The sequence below is a fragment of the Hyperolius riggenbachi genome, chromosome 5 (genome assembly GCF_040937935.1).
Source record: "Hyperolius riggenbachi isolate aHypRig1 chromosome 5, aHypRig1.pri, whole genome shotgun sequence".
In the NCBI taxonomy this organism is placed as follows: Eukaryota; Metazoa; Chordata; class Amphibia; order Anura; family Hyperoliidae; genus Hyperolius; species Hyperolius riggenbachi.
In genome coordinates this window covers 96,475,638-96,483,701 of record NC_090650.1, presented here as the reverse complement: position 1 = coordinate 96,483,701, position 8,064 = coordinate 96,475,638, and the positions used below count along the sequence as shown (strand labels likewise).

The window sequence follows — 8,064 nt, the reverse complement described above, 5'->3', positions numbered from 1 at the left end:
ATGAATATAGGTTAAAAAAAGAGAATGGAGACTCGCTTCAGAGTCTCTTTAACAGCATGTATGGAAGCAGCTTATGAGGCTGCATTACATATAATATTTATTGAAGTGCCAGAGCACAGAATATGAAGAAAAGTGGAAACCATTTGTTTTGTCTTTAGTCCCAAATAAAGCCTCTTAACCCCCTTGGCGTTCTAATTTTTCTGGCGATCCAGATTTTAGGGTCTAAAAGCGGTGCAATTTTTTTGCACCTTTTCAGACCCTAAAACCTGGGGAAAAAAAATCATGCTGCCAGGGAGATCTGCAGCAATTTTACAATCACTCACCTCCCTGGCTCCAGCGCTGCAGTTATGCCTCTATCCTCTGGATGGCGCTGCAACTCTAATGTAAAAAAAAGCCGGCTGTTGTCATGACGGTCTCACCAGGAGGAAGCAGAGCCCCGGAGGAGAGGAAGAAGAATGGCGGGCAACGTCGGGATCCCCCGGGAGGTATGTACAAACGCCCACTGCGTGCATTGCTCTGCACACAGCCTCCGGTGGCTACCCAGAGGAGAGGTCGGGATTACTGCCAAGGAGGTGAATTGTGTAGGTAATTCAACATTTATAAAAAGACCCCAAAAATATCTGTCATTACTTCAAAAGTATCCCTCCATTTTAAGAAGCTTCTATCATAAATGCCTTGACCAATTTCTTAATTCAGATCACCCCATTCTAAACCTCTTATTGTATCCATGCCCACCGCCAAGGACAGCTTACTTTTCTTGTCACAATGGGGCGGTGCAGTATTTTTACTGAACCCCACTAAAAGTCTATGGGGCCATTCATACCGACGTAGTGCAGAGTGATATGACAGAAGTGACGTTTTCGCCACATCCCTGCCGCAAGGACAGCTCTACATTGCCGCGCAGTTCTGTGGCAACCTGCGGTGGACCGGAAGTCAAGTAAGTCTATTTGAAGCAGGGATTTTAAAAACTGTACGTGGTGGCGTTGCGGCGCACATGCTTATTTTTACAATATGCTTTTGCCCACTCCATATTTCCGAAATAGGAAGTGGCTGCCAGCCAGAAGGGGATTACCACATATTAACACTGTAATCCCCAAAGGCCTGTTTTTTTGGCGGCCTGGCCCCCAAGCCGTACAGTCAATCTGGAACCGCCCTCAAGGTTTATGCTGAATCACTTTATACACGTATTCGTGCTTGCACTTTCAAACATATATCCACCACTTTGTTTTGTATACCTTTTGGTACTTTTAAAGGACAACTGACCTAAGTGTGATATGGAGGCTGCCTTATTTCCTTTTAAACAATATGAGTCACCTGGCGATCTTTCATGCATCATTAGTGTCCAAATCATCCAGCTGAAAGAGGCATGCAGCAAATGCAGTCAAACTTTTGATCCACATGGTCTAGGCTAAAAGTATTATAGTGCCCATACATGGTACAATGTTTTCATTAAATCTTACCATTTCTATGTAATATAAGGGAACTACCTAAATTATTCTTTCAGCATATTCACTTAATTTAGCCTTATACTACATAGAAATGGTAAGATTGGATGATAAACATTGTACCATGTACTGGCACCATAAGAGGCAGAAAATCAGCAGGGCTGCCAGGAAACTGGTATTGCTTAAAAGGAAATAAATATGGCAGCTTCCATATTCCTCTCAGGTCAGTTATTCTTTAGTAACAAACTTACAATAGTCGTTGTCCAAAATGATCATTCTTGGCGGTTTTGGCTGTCCTCTACTGAGCAGAAACTCCTGTCTGGCTCTCAGCTCTCACAATATTATGCATTATGGGTTTGGGAGGGGGAAACAAGCAGGTGTGAGCTGACAGTGCTTGTGGCAGTAAGGAAGGTATTTCAGTATGCAGTAATGGCAACAAGCCATCAACATCAGCAGATAACGGCGTTACCTATATACACATAAAAAAGGCCTCCGAAATAATTTTAGGTGACCTAATGACCCTCATACATCACTTGACTTGTGGGCTGATCGACCATTTGATTTGATAATTATTATCGAATTGGATGAAAAAAGATGCCGCCAGGAGCTTGCCTTTTCGACAATTTTGGGTCGACCTATCGGACATGCTGTTAAATCTCAGGTGAAGTGCTTGATCAGTTGCACAGCTGTAATGGTGTTCGATATTGGGACGAGCGCCAAATGCGACAGAACCCGTGGCATCCCTCTCCCCTAGTGTAAACGTGCCACTGTGCGTACATTTATACTTTACCTCACAACTGTCGTCCGCCATGGTGTCCATCCGTCTTCTGCTTCCTGCATTTACGCTTAACACACTGCTGATTTATAGCACATGGCGCTGCGTTACGTCACGCACGTGCTATATACCGTGTGAGGTACAAATGGAGGAAGCCAAAGATGGATGGTCACCATGGCGGGAGACAGTGGACAGGTAAAGTATAAATGTATGCACATTTACAACGGGGGGGGGGGGGGGGGGGGTCAGCCACAGAGGTGGCGGATGCAGTATCACAAGGCCCATTCCTGAGAAATTGCTGGCTGAAATCGTTCAGGAATTGATCTCTCTCTCTCGACCACATCTGCCTATTATCACTAGATGTATATGGGCCTTAACACCTCTCATATTCAGCAGTTGTGTCATCTAATCTCTAGCAGCTGACTGAAGGGTAGAGCCCTGTCTGCTGATCTATGTGTGATCCACATGTTTGTGATTGCTAAAACTGAATTCATGTGAGCAATGTCTAAACAGTGAGTGCTGGAAGGCAAAAAGCAAAGTGCCAGAGGACATGCACTACCTAATGACCAATAAATTAGGAAGAAACAAAAATCATTTGTGGAACACTTTGGGTAGTTCAAAATGTGCTCTTTGTGGAATTCACAGCATGAGGCCTTTGATCATATGTTTCACGTTTAGCCTGAAATAACTGGTCGTACAAAAAAAAAAAAAAAATGTTCCTATGCATAAAAAACAAATTCCAGATTTCATTTTCAAATGGTTGCAGTAAAAATAAAAGCTAAATTGGTTATGAAACGATGGACAATACAGTTTACAAGTGCCAAGAGCAAGTGTCTAGGAGGCTGGATAGTGTAATGGTTAAGGGCTCCGCCTCTGTCGCAGGAGACTTGTGTTCAAATCTCGGCTCTTCCTGTTCAGTAAGCCAGCAGCTATTCAGTAGGAGACCTTGGGCAAGACTCCCCAACACTGCTTCTGCCTATAGAGCATGTCCTAGTGGCTGCAGCTCTGGCACTTTGAGTCTGCCAGGAGAAAAGCGCAATATGAATGTTATTTGTCTTTTCTTTGTACTTATTAAAGTGAACCTGTGCTAAAGTGTACACAGTGTTAGCTTAAGTCTGTCAGTAAAAGTGTCAATGCATTCAGATACTAGCTATTGTGACAGCTACACAAATTTTACATATATATGATATATGTAAAATATATGATGTACCGCTTATATGTATGTGTACAAAAGTACCTTATATCTTGCATTTTCTTCATGATAGAGGTCCTTTCATAGGATCCATGTATAAGTGAACGCACCTTGAAACTAACTAAACCTTTTGCTTTCAGTCACGTATTCCTGGTCGCACCTTGCGATTTGTTATTTATAATTTTAATGAGGGTCTTACCAGTAAAAAGCGGAAGCAGATAAAAAAATAAGTCTTCCTCAGTGTAAGAGCCCAACCCTATGGTCTGGTGAGGAGCTGAGACTTCTCCTTAGGCTGTGTTCCCACTTGTGCCAGACCAGCAGGACCCGACAGTGTAATGTCCACTCTGATGGTCCAGCTGCAGCCCAGGGCAGATATGCTTCCTCATAGGCAATAAGGGGGAACGCATCTGCTTGCCCAGGATTATCGCGGACTGCACAGAAATGCGGACCGCTTACTGCAACAGATCCTGCGGATCCATTGCAGCGTGACGAGTGTGAACAGCTCCTATGAGCTCCTATTGAGTTCACTCAATCAGCAGAGAACGGATAAAAAAAATGTCCGTTCTCCGCTCTAGTGGGAAAGGAGCCTTAGGCAAGGCAACACTTCAGTGTGACAAACTTCAAGATCTAATTACTACAGTTATCTGTGGTTTAATTTAAACAAACCAAGATACCGGGCAGCTTAAAAATGTCACCTTGCAGCACAGAAGCATAGTACACAATATATGATCTAGGCGTCTTGTCTGCTGAGAGCTTGCACAAGTTACACCCATTTATAGCCTGAGGATGCAGGTGAAATACCTGCAAAATGCACTGCTTTTGGAGTATACAATAAAGTTATTGCCTGAAACAGACAATTCGAGTCTTCAATGGGGAGGTAAGTTCACCGCTACCTCCCATTTTAAAACCGTTTTTAGTACATTTTTCGTCTTCCTGGCACCCCGGTTTTTCCCTTTATCAATTGCAAATTGTCCACCCCTGGTGGAGGGGTGTTGTCCCTTATATTCTGACCTACAGAGAATGACTTCTTAACCCGAGTGCAGGCAGGTCTATTCTCCCCACTTGCCGATAACAGTCGTTGCCTTTGAGTTAACTGGTCTTAGTGAGTATACATTCATGCTGAATTTGTTTTCTCCATACTACACTATTGTGGGCTCTCGATTTTTCTTTTGTTTCTACACAATCTTGTATGACAGCTCATCATGTATCTGAGCAGTTAATGCTGGTGGTGTTGTTTTCATTACGCCTTTAAAGTATAACTGAGATGAAAGACATCTCTTGAGGTTGCTGGGTCCCTTGCATTATCCACGGGTGGCTCTTGTCCCCTGCCCGGGAAGTTCAATCAAGTCACACATACGTGGAGCGGCCGCGAGGATGCCCCAGTTGCTGCTCCCGTTCACGACCTGTGACAGGAATGCGATGTGGGGGCGGGCGCGGCCAGGCCACACCTGTGCAACTAAGCGCTACTCAGCCAGACTACCGGGTCGTACTGTGGGGGACAGGAGCAACTGAGCGACCTCAAGGGGGCTTAAGGAAGCCCCAGGTAAGTATGGAACCTGAGATGTCTTTCTTCTCAGGTACACTTTAAGTTCTTTAAAAAAAAAATGCAAGTTGCACATTTTTAATACTTTTTACAAACAGGCCTCTATGTAGTTTAGATAAAATGGAAATCATAGCATGTTAGAGGGAAGGTCCGAGGGGATTAAAAGGCAAAAATCTACTTAACTGGGGGCTTCCTCCAGCCCCTGGCAGCTGTCCTGTGCCCTAGCCACAACTCCACTCCCCGCTGGTGGCCCGGAGTACCCTCCAATACAAAATGCCTCCTGCGCTTCAGCATGCGGCTGACGCTGACGTCCTCCGGACTATACTGTGCAGATGCAGTAGTTCTGCGCCTGCGCAGTACAATCCGGATGACATCAGTGTGACGCAAGGTCGGCATCTGCACCGGAGGCGACCGGGAGCCACCTGAGCTGTGGCGAAGGCACAGAAAAGTTGCCAGGGGCTGGAGGAAGCCCCAGGTAAGTAGATTTTTGCTTTTTAATCATCTCGGACTTTCCCTTGAAACAGGAATTATAAAAAGGAAGCTCCACACACCTGAAAGTGGGGTTCTTTTAATATACTAACTAATTCTTCAACAGTCTTATCTTCTTGTGCTAAAGGACTAATATCTTCAAGAATTTCATGTACAAGTTCCACATTATTCTCCCCAACGGCTTCTAGCTTCGTATCTTCTAAACGTTCATGTGCCTTCAAGAAAAAAAAGCCATGGAGATACGGATTAAAAATGGACTATTGAGAAAATACACAAAAAGTACGCTAACTTCAAGAAACTTTATACTATAACTTCAAAAAGAGTAGAAAGGCTTAAAGGCTTAAAGCGGACCCAAACCAAACCTTGCTTAATTCAAAATATTTAGTTGCACCACTCTAAAACATACAAACCTAAACAAACACTCCTTCAAGCCTATGAGCATTTCAGTGAGTGCCTTTCACCCTTCTCTTTGCATAACTAGGGTTATACAGGTGGCAGCCATTAGCAATTCCTCCTTTGCTGGACACTACCTACTCCACCAGTTTGCCGGATTCTGTCCCGGCAATATGAAAGGAAGGGAGTGGTTCCTCCAATAAATGTAAAATAGTTTATATTTGTCATCATGCAGCTGAAAAAAGGCTGCTATTTATTATAATTTAAAAAATAGATTGAATTTCTGAAATCTTTTATTTTTAATTTGGGTCCACTTTAATACATCAGGCTCCATTTATCTTCAAACATAACATTTATTATGTACAGTATTTTTTGGACTATAAGACTCACTATTTCTCCCCCAAAAGTGAGGGAAAAAACAACTCCAACCCGCTGCAATGCTGGGGACTCCCTGTACTGTGCCCATGCATAGGACACGGGGACGAACAAGGGACACAGGGGGACACAAAGGAGCATAGAGAAGGAAACAAGGGGGAAACAAAGGGGCATAGATGAGGACACAAGGAGGACAGAGGCGGACAAATGGGGGGCAGAGGACACAGGGAGACACAAGAGATACAAGGGGGCATAATACACAAGATGCTCCTTTACCATGGATGCACCAGGTGTAGTATATTTTTTCCCCTGGTTTTTGTTCTCTAAACCTAGGTGTGTCTTGTAGTCCAAGAAATTCAGTATATATCAAAATATTGCATTAAAAGTGCTCATAAACTTGCACATACAATGACTGACAAGGGGCACCCCATATATATTGGATGTAATGCAATTGTTATTCCATTATCTAAGCTAATATCTGCCAGCAAATAAAAAAAAAAAAATAAACAAGCCTGTTTAAATAAAAAAAGATGTCAAGGAGAAGCAGTCCTCGTTCTAAAAAAAAACTTTTTTGGCAGGGGGGGGGGGGGGGGGGGGGGAAGAAAAACAGTCCCTTTAGTTAGCAACAATTGTCCTGCAAATAATTTGTCTACAATCAGCCCACATCCATGTGCTGAATAGTGAAGCACCATGTGAAGGACATACAGTACCTGAAGTCCATATTCGATTTCAACATCAATCAGTGGTATTAACGTATTGTTTGCATAGTTCAGCAACAGACAAAACACTAGCCTCTAGAGATGCAAGAATCAAATGTCCTTGAATCGGAATCCCAAACTGATCCCCGAATCTTACGAATCCTGTACATAAGAACAGGGCTGTGGAGTCGGTCCGAAAATCCACCGTCTCAGACTCCTCAGTTTAGGATTTCACCGACTCCTCGACTCAGACTCCTCTAATTTGCATATTACAATTTTGTTGATTAAAAGTATGTAACGTGAAATTCGTCTCTTAACTGCCAACGCGTAGGAATTTTACAAGACAACTGAGGATATGTAGACTACTATATTTATTCCCTTTAGGACTAAAACTAGTCCTTGGTAAGAGTACTTGTAAAAGGTACAAACCGGAACAAAGAACATCTATCAGGCCCTAGGCAATGTAAGTGTGGGTGCATGTAAGAATGATGTGCAGGTACTCTGCAGGGGAATGAGGAGATTCTTCCTCTATTACACATCTGAACATGGATCAGGCCCTAGGCAATGTGACTGCGGGTACATGTAAGAGTGATGTGCAGGTACTCTGCACGGGAATGAGGAGATTCTTCCTCTATTACACATTCTTCATGCACAATAGTACAGTACTACTGTGTAACAAAGTAAACCTGAGACAGATGAGATTAAAGTTTTATACATACCTGGGGCTTCCTCCAGCCCCCTTCAGGATAATCAGTCCCTCGTTGTCCTCCACCACCTGGATCTTCTGCTAGGAGTCCAGGTTCTTGAGCCAATCGGGCGTAGTGCGCATGCACACACTCCGCCGCCAGGAGCATACTACACCTGTGAGTTGCAGAATGTACATGGCTGTAGGAGCGGCACGTGGCCGGACTGCGATGACTGGCTGAATTACCAGGACTCATAGCAGAAGATTCAGGTGGTGGAGGACAGCAAGGGACTGATTGGCCTGAAGGGGGCTGGAAGAAGCCCCGGGTATGTATAAAACTTTACTTTTCATCTGTCTCAGGTACCCTTTAATTTGTAGTTACCAAACCAAATTTTAACATATCAAATTATTTGATTTTATGAGCAAAGAGTGCATACATTTGCATAAATCAGCATCAATGCAGAATTAT

General features: G+C 43.6%; 1 long non-coding RNA gene across 2 annotated transcripts in view; it reads right to left on the bottom strand.

The window, feature by feature from the left end:
* Positions 1-5,507: 5,507 nt before the first annotated feature.
* The window catches only part of LOC137519685 (uncharacterized), a 104,371-nt gene continuing 101,814 nt past the window's right edge, over positions 5,508-8,064 (bottom strand). For both annotated transcript variants that reach the window (XR_011021080.1, XR_011021081.1), the window contains exon 3: positions 5,508-5,659. This is a non-coding gene — a long non-coding RNA (uncharacterized lncRNA). The remainder of the gene's footprint in view (positions 5,660-8,064) is intronic.